The 8239-nt window shown below is 36.8% G+C and overlaps 1 pseudogene; it reads left to right on the top strand.

The window, feature by feature from the left end:
* The first annotated feature begins 6482 nt into the window (after positions 1-6482).
* On the top strand, positions 6483-7342 carry LOC119868216 (annotated as a pseudogene).
* Positions 7343-8239: the final 897 nt, after the last annotated feature.

Genomic DNA, 8239 nt, shown 5'->3' with positions numbered 1-8239 from the left:
AGTCTGGTTAATAAATTTCCATTTCCAAAATGGATTTTTTTCATTTTTGTGTCTCTTATAGTTCTCTATAGGAAGTAGGTGTTCAATAAATGCTTGTTGAATATATTTGGACAAAATAAACGAAAATATCAGTACCCTATGTGTCTGTAGCATTTCTAAAACTTGTTAAAGCCCTGTTGTACTGAAGATTTCATTTGATTCTCACAGCATCTTTGTTAACAAAGGAGAGCTAGCTTTCCTAACCTTGTTTGACAGATGAGAAACCTGACGCACAGAGAAGATAATTGAGTTGCTCTAAGTAACATATCTTGTTGGGAGTATAAATCAATGCAGCCTTTTTGTAATTTCAGCATGTTTATTTCCTTTCTTTCTTCCTTCTTTTTTTCCTTCCTTCCTTCTTGGCTATTTAGAACCTTAAAAATATTCTTACTTTTGACTGAGTCCATTGATAGGAATCTACCTTAAGGAAGTAATCTGAAATAGAGTAGTGTTTGTGGAGGGATACTCATCACAATGCTACTTATAATAGTGAAAATGTAGAAACAGCTTAAAATACCACAAGAAAAGAGTAGTTAAGTACATATCATACATTTATACAATAGAATATTTCATTTTTAATAATTTGAAATATTTATTTTTAGATTGTTTCTCTCTTTATATGTATATATGGTTAAAAATAGAAACTCAGTGTTTTGCTGGCATGGGATGGAGATATAAATCAATGGAATAGAATTGAGAGTCCATAAAAGTACCCTAATATTTATGATGAACTGATGTTTGACAAGGGAGCCATGACATTTTTCTGGGTAAAGAATACACTTTTCAACCAATAGTGCTAAGCAACTGGATATCCACCTACAAAAGAATGAACTTGGATCTCCTACATTACACCATTCATAAAAACTAACTCATAATGAATCATAGACCTACATATAAGAGCTTAAAGTTTAAAACTCTTAGAAGAAGACATAGGGGTAAATGTTTGTGACCTTTGGTTTGGCATTGTTTTTTTTAGATATGACACCAAAAGCACCGGTCATAAAAGGAAAAGACAATCCACAGACTGGAAGAAAATACTTGTGGAGTCATATATATTACAAGGAACTCATATCTAGAACATATAAAGAACTCTTAAAATTCAGTGATAAAAAAACAACACATATACAAATGGCAAATAAACACATGAAAAGATGTTCAACATCTTTAGTAAAAAAAAAAAGAAATGCAAATCAAAGCTGCAAAGTGGCTTCATAAACAGTAGAATGGCTATAATAAAAAAGATAGATAACAAGTATTGGTGAAGATGTGGAGAAATTGGACCCTTATACATTGCTGTTATGTATGTAGAATGGTGCAGCCTTTATGGAAAACACTTTGACAGTTTTGCAAAATGTTACACACAGTTTAACCACAGGATTGAGCAATTTTCCTTCTAGTTATCTTTTTTTTTTTAAAGGGAAGTTTTTTTTTTATTTTTATTTATTTATGATAGTCACACACAGAGAGAGAGAGAGAGAGAGAGGCGCAGAGATATAGGCAGAGGGAGAAGCAGGCTCCATGCACCAGGAGCCCGATATGGGATTCGATCCCCGGTCTCCAGGATCGCGCCCTGGGCCAAAGGCAGGCGCTAAACCACTGCGCCACCCAGGGATCCCTCCTTCTAGTTATCTACTCAAGAGAGATAAAAACATATGTCCACACAAAATCTTGCACATAACAGTGTTATTTATAAGTGATAAGAAATGGAAAGAAGTCAAATGTCTGTCAACTGATGAAAGGATAAAACAAATGTGTTATATCCATGCAATGGAATATTATTCAGTCATAAAAGGAATAAACTACTGATGATGAAAGTGTTCTAAAATTAGAATATGGTGATAGTGGCGCAACTCTGAAAATATACCAAAACCTATGGAATTATAATTTATTTTAAAAAATATTTTATTAATTAATTTGAAAGAGAGAGAGAGAAAGAATAGGCACAAGTGAGGGGAAGGGCAGAGGGAGAGGAAGAAGTAGACTCCTCACTGAGCAGGGAGCCTGATGCCACTCAATGTGGGGCTCGATCCCAGACCCTGATATGACCTGGGCTGAAGGCAGACACTTATCTGACTGAGCCATCTAAGCACCCCATGGATTTATACTTTAAATGGGTGAATTTTATGGTATGTAAATTTCATCTTATCAAAGCTATTAATGATAGCATCATATATGTTTTCTATAAATGACTTTATTCAATTATCAGTTCATTGTTAATATACTTCATGCTAATAAATAAATTTCTACAACATTTAAAAAATCTTTGTTCCTTACTTATTACAGAAGTAATGCATATTCTTTGGGAAAAAAATCTCAAAGAATACAGAGATGTCAAACACAGAAAATGAAATTTTTCACATAGTCTTATTATTTCCTCAGAATTCTATTACTAGTTATTACAACAATATACTTAATGGCTGCTTAGTATTCTTCCATGTGACTGTACCATAATTTACTGAGTTAATTCCATGTTATATTTATTTAGCAATAAATTGGAAACAATCTCTAATAAATCATCCTGCTATGAACATATTTGTGCATATATGGTGGTGCAATTGCCAAATTATCTTGTTAGAATAAGTTCCTACAAGTGTATTTGCTGGTTAAAGTGTATATGTAAAGTTTACCCCCAAAATTATACTAATTTGTACTTTAACCAGTAATGTTTGTGGAGTATCTGTTTTCTCTTATCTTTTTCCAGCCTTGGTTATTATTTTTTTCTTAAAACATTTGTGTTAGTTTAGTAGGTAAAAATGGTGTGTTATTTAATTTGAAACTATTTTTGATTACTAGTTAATTTGAACACTTTTTAAATTGAAACTTCGGCTATTTGTATCCTTTTATGAATTGTCTGTTTAACCCTTTGCTCACTTAAGAAATGGAAGGATTACCTTTTCTTTAAGATTATACTGGAGGGTATAATGCTGAGTGAAATAAGTCAATCGGAGAAGGACAAACATTATATGGTCTCATTCATTGGGGAATATAAATAAAAGTGAAAGGGAATAGAGGGGAAGGGAGAAGAAATGGGTAGGAAATATCAGAAAGGGAGACAAAACATGGAAGACTGCTAACTCTGGGAAACGAAGTAGGGGTGGTGGAAGGGGAGGAGGGCGGGGGGTAGGGGTGACTGGGTGGCGGGCACTGAGGGGGGCACTTGACGGGATGAGCACTGGGTGTTATTCTGTATGTTGGCAAATTGAACACTAACAAAAAATAAATTTATTATTAAAAAAGATTATATCCAATAAAATAATATACAACCAATAAAAATGATTATGAAGAATTTTAATCCTTCTTTTCAATGTTAAATCAAAAACAGGATAAAGTGTTGTATCTATTTCATCAGCTCAATTATATAAAATATATTATGCATTGGGACATACTAAAAAAATGAAATCTCTAGATGGTAGGTTTAGATGCTTTTTATATTCCTTAAATCTTGTATTTTCCTTATTTTCTACAATGAGCACATATTACTTTGATAATTAAAGAAAATGTTTCCTTTTTCTTTAAAAGCACAGAGCAGGTTTGTAGCAGAACCAGGACCAGACTCTTCATGTCCTCCTGCCCTCTGCTTTGTGCTTCTAGAAAGGTGTGGTCAGAGGTTAGAAGGAGAACCAAGAGAGGGCAAGGAGAGTTCAGAGTTTCATGGAGAGTGTCAAAGAAAGATCATTTTATTTTTAGAACAGGCAGGTTAAAAAACCTAGGGTTCAAGTGTAATGATATCTGCAACTTGGAAAATGTATGCTGAAGTATTTAGAGTGTCATGATGTCTGGAGAGAAACATAGGAGTGGGGAGAAGGTGATAAGGTGAGAAAGAAGGAAGGAGAGGGAAAGACGGATGGTGAAAATGTAGTGAAATGTTAATCTGTGAAACGAAACAAAAGCTACGTGGCTGCTCATTGTAGTATTCTTTCAACTTAATATATTTTATATTTTGAAATTTTTCAAAATAAAGGATTTGGGAAAATTGTGAGGAGAAAAAAAGAGGCAATCACCTTGTAAATGTTTCAGGGAAATAAATTAGGATGAACCCTGAGAAGAGGCATTTGAATCTAGGGACCAGAAGACTGCAGGAGATCTTAAAGAAATAATGATTTCAGGAGGGTTAATTGGGAGAGGAGGTAATGTCAGATTGCTAAGGTTGGCATATTGAGTGAGAGGTAGAGTCTATGGTTGGGACTGCAATTCTGAAATTTGGGCAATGGAGAAAAGAGAGATGTGAAACTGGCTTGAGAAACAATAGAATTTTGGAAATGTTTAACATTGTTATTAATTTTCACCTGTATGGATACCTATTAATATATGACCTTAAACTCCCCTCCACACGTAGGCCTTTCCTGATGAATAAAATTAGGGAAACAATAAAAAGAAGTGAAAGAATAATATGCACAATGCTACCATCTAGAGTATCCACTGAAAATTACACCCAGTTTGCTATTAATTCAGGTGATCTGCTCAAGAAACTAGTTTAGGAGTCTGGGTTCATGCATGTGTTTGTGTATTGCTTTGTGTAAGACATGTAGGAGGGTGAGAAGTATTCTCAGTGCAGTCCACTGTTTGTGGACTGATAGTTTGATCCCTGAGTGAAACATTAAATTTCTACAATCTTAAAATTTGATTTCAAACTAGGAGAGACATTTTGGCACTGGTTTACCTCAACAGTGTTTTGGAAATGAAATGAAAACATTTAGAGGGAGAAAAGGAGGGCAAAGGCAACTCTAAGTACAAGAATTAAGGGGGTTATTGTGTTTAGCTGGGAGAAAGATGAAATCATGCTTGAAGTTTCTTTTATGCTTCAGAAAACTTCATTAATCTTTACAGCTAGTCTGAAGCCAAGTGTTACTGGATAATGGTGAAGGTGCGCATATGGGAATGCACACTTGGGGAATGGTAGACAGAGTAATTTTGGGTAGACAGGCACTGACTTTTGATGGGGGTGTAGGATTTCAACAGCCAAAGTTGTGGGTGGACAGCAAAAGTTCCAGGCAGAAAAAACATGGACAATGAAGGCACAAAAGCCCAGGGCACTTTTAGAAAAGAGGGATCAGTCCTAAAGTAGAACTATACTCTAGCCTGGAGTAAAGATCAGGCTAGAGTATGAAATGCATTAGGGAAAAGAGTGGAAGAGAAAGTGGGAAAGAAGTGAATTGGCATTTATGTGCCTCTATTCTCTTCCTCCAACCAGAGGATTCACTCCTAAGAATATGGGGGTGTGTGTCATTGTCTTTTGTTCCTCTCTAAGGGCCTGGTACTTGGCTGGGTACACAGTAGGGGTGCACTTATATCTCCTAGGAGTTTGGCTGTCAGAAGTAGGAATGAGGGTGGATGCTGAGATTTAGATACTAGAAATATGATTCTGGTGCTTGAAATCAGCAACTCAGACTCCCAGCTAACAACCAGAGCAATGCTTCTCAGGCTTTAATATGAATTACCTAAGGATTGTGTACATGCAGATCCTGGCAGATTCCACTCAGCTGGCTGAGGTGGGGCCTGTGAGCTTGCTTTTCTGATTATACCCCAGTGATGTCTATGTTGCTAGTCTGAGGACCCAACATTAATAGCAAGGATTTGAAGGCTCCCTACCACAATTCCTTGACCTTTGCGACTCCAGACTCCTAAATGGAACTAAGCGTTCTTCATTAATTTAGTTGATGGAAAAGCTACAATTTAAAGTACCTTGTGAAGATTTTCTGCCACTAGAATTGTTGAAGTATATTTATACTGATGGTATCTACTCCATGCCATTTAAAACAATTTTTTTAGATGATTATGGTTCTGGGGTGCCTGGGTGGCTCAGTTCAGTTAAGCATCTGACTCTTGGTTTTGGCTCAGGTTATGATACTGCAGGGTCATGAGATTGAGCACTGTGTCAGGCTCCATACTTATTGGGGAGTCTGCTGGAGATTCTCTCTATTCTCCCTCTACCCCTCCTCTCTGCTTGCATGTGTAGGTGCTCTCTCTCTCTCAAATCTATCTATCTATCTATCTATCTATCTATCTATCTATCTATCTATCATCTATCTATCTATCATCTATCTTTTTAAAAAATCGATGAGTATGGTTCTACCTGGTTGGACTCAGGACGTAATCTAGTCAATTTTTGAAAAGGGTAAGTCTTTCCTCTTCAAATACAAACTTATCTATTGATAGACCATCCCTTCTGTCTATATTCCATGCCTGTTTCCTTCTTCTTTCCTTCCTTTCCTTCCTTACAAGCCTATGTTTCTCAGGCTAATAGCTCACATGGGGAGAGTCAAACTCTAGTCACTGTTATTTTGAAAATGATTATTTTATATAAGGAAATATGGCTGCAACAACATAAGTTGTGCTTTTTCTGGGTGCTTATTATTTTTATTTTATTTCTCTCATTCTTTGAGCAGGCTCAGCTGTATGAGCTTAATATTGACTCCTGTCAAGTCTTCTTTCCCATTTTGCACATGGAGGGTGAAAAAGCTGAGAAGCTGGGTACTAAGGAGAAGACACCTGAAGCCAAGAAGGCTGATGCTGGTGGCAAAGTTAAGGAAGGTAATCTGAAGGCCAAAATGCTAAAGAAGGAGAAGCCCCATTGCAGCAGAAACCCTGTTTAGTCAGAGGCATTGGCAGATAATCCTTATCAGCTATGTATTTCAGAAAGATCATGTATAAGAGGAAGTGTTCAACAGCTAAATCCAGGGTTGAAAATAAGAAGGAGAAGGTTCTTACTACTGTCACAAAACCAGCTGGTTGTGGCAAGAATGGTCGTATCGGAGTAAACTTCGCAAAATACCTGTGTATCACCCTACTGAAAATGTGCCTTGAAAACTGTTGAGCCACGGCAAAAAAACTTTCAGTCTGCATGTGAAAAAACTGTGGATTAGACTCACTCCTGGCCATTTGGATCATCCTCACTGGGTGCCACAAAGGCAAACTGGTGGTTTTCCTGAAGCAACTGAGCAGTGTCTTGCTACTTGTGACTGGATGTCTGGCTGGCCCTCAGTTGAGTTCCTCTATATAGAACACACAAAAAATTTGTCATTGCCTCCTCCACTAAAATTGATACCAGCAGTATTAAAAATCCCAAAATATCTTACTGATGCTTACTTCAAGAGGAAGAAGCTGCATTAACTCATACACCAGGAAGGTGAGATCTTCAACACTGAGAAGTAGAAATATGAAATTACAGAGCAACACAAAGTTGGTCAGAAATCTGTGGACTCACACATTCTGTCAAAAATCAAAGGTGTTCCTCAACTTCAGGGTTACTTTCACTCTATTTTATCTCACAAATGGAGTTCGTTCTCACAAATTGATGTTCTAAATTTCTTACAAGGAACCAAAATTTGTATGGAACCATGAAAGGTCCCAAATAGCCAAAGCAATACTGAAAAAGAAACAGAACTGAAGGAATCACAATTCTGGATTTCAAGCTATATGATAAATCTGTAGTCGTCAAGACGGTATGGTACTGGCACAAAAACAGACACATAGATCAATGGAACAGAATAAAGAACCTAGAAATGGTCCCACAACTATATGCAAACTAATATTCAACAACGCAGGAAAGAATATCCAATGGTAAAAAAGTCTCTTCAACAAATGGTGTTGGGAAAATTGGAGAGCAACATGCAGAAGAATGAAACTGGACCACTTTTCTACACCATACATAAAAAGAAATTCAAAGTGGGTGAAAGACGTAAATATGAGACAGGAAACCATCAAAATCCTGGAGAACACAGGCAGAAACCTTTTTGACCTCGGCCTTAGCAACTTCTTACTAGAACAGCTTCAGAGGCAAGGGAAACAAAAACAAAAGTGAACTATTGGGACTTCATCAAGATAAAAAGCTTCTGCACAGTGAAGAAACAATCGACAAAAGTAAAGGCAGCCTATGGAATAAAAGAAGATTTTTGTAAATGACATGTCTAACAGAGGGTTGTATCCAAAATCTATAAAGAATTTATCAAATTCAACACCCAAGAAACAAATAATCCTGTTAAGAAATGGGCAGAAGACATAAATAGACACTTTTCTAAAGAAGATATCCAATGTCTAACAGACACGTGAAAAATGCTTAACATCACTCGTCATCAGGGAAGTACAAATCAAAACCATGGTGAGGGACACTTGGGTGGCTCAGTGGTTGAGCATCTGCCTTTGGCTCAGGGTGTGATCCTGGGGACCCGGGATTGGGTCCCACATCGGGCTCCCTGCATGG

Source organism: Canis lupus, chromosome X (assembly GCF_011100685.1).
Source record: "Canis lupus familiaris isolate Mischka breed German Shepherd chromosome X, alternate assembly UU_Cfam_GSD_1.0, whole genome shotgun sequence".
Lineage (NCBI taxonomy): Eukaryota > Metazoa > Chordata > Mammalia > Carnivora > Canidae > Canis > Canis lupus.
Note: the sequence above shows the minus strand (reverse complement) of the source record. Positions and strands in the feature narration are given on the sequence as shown.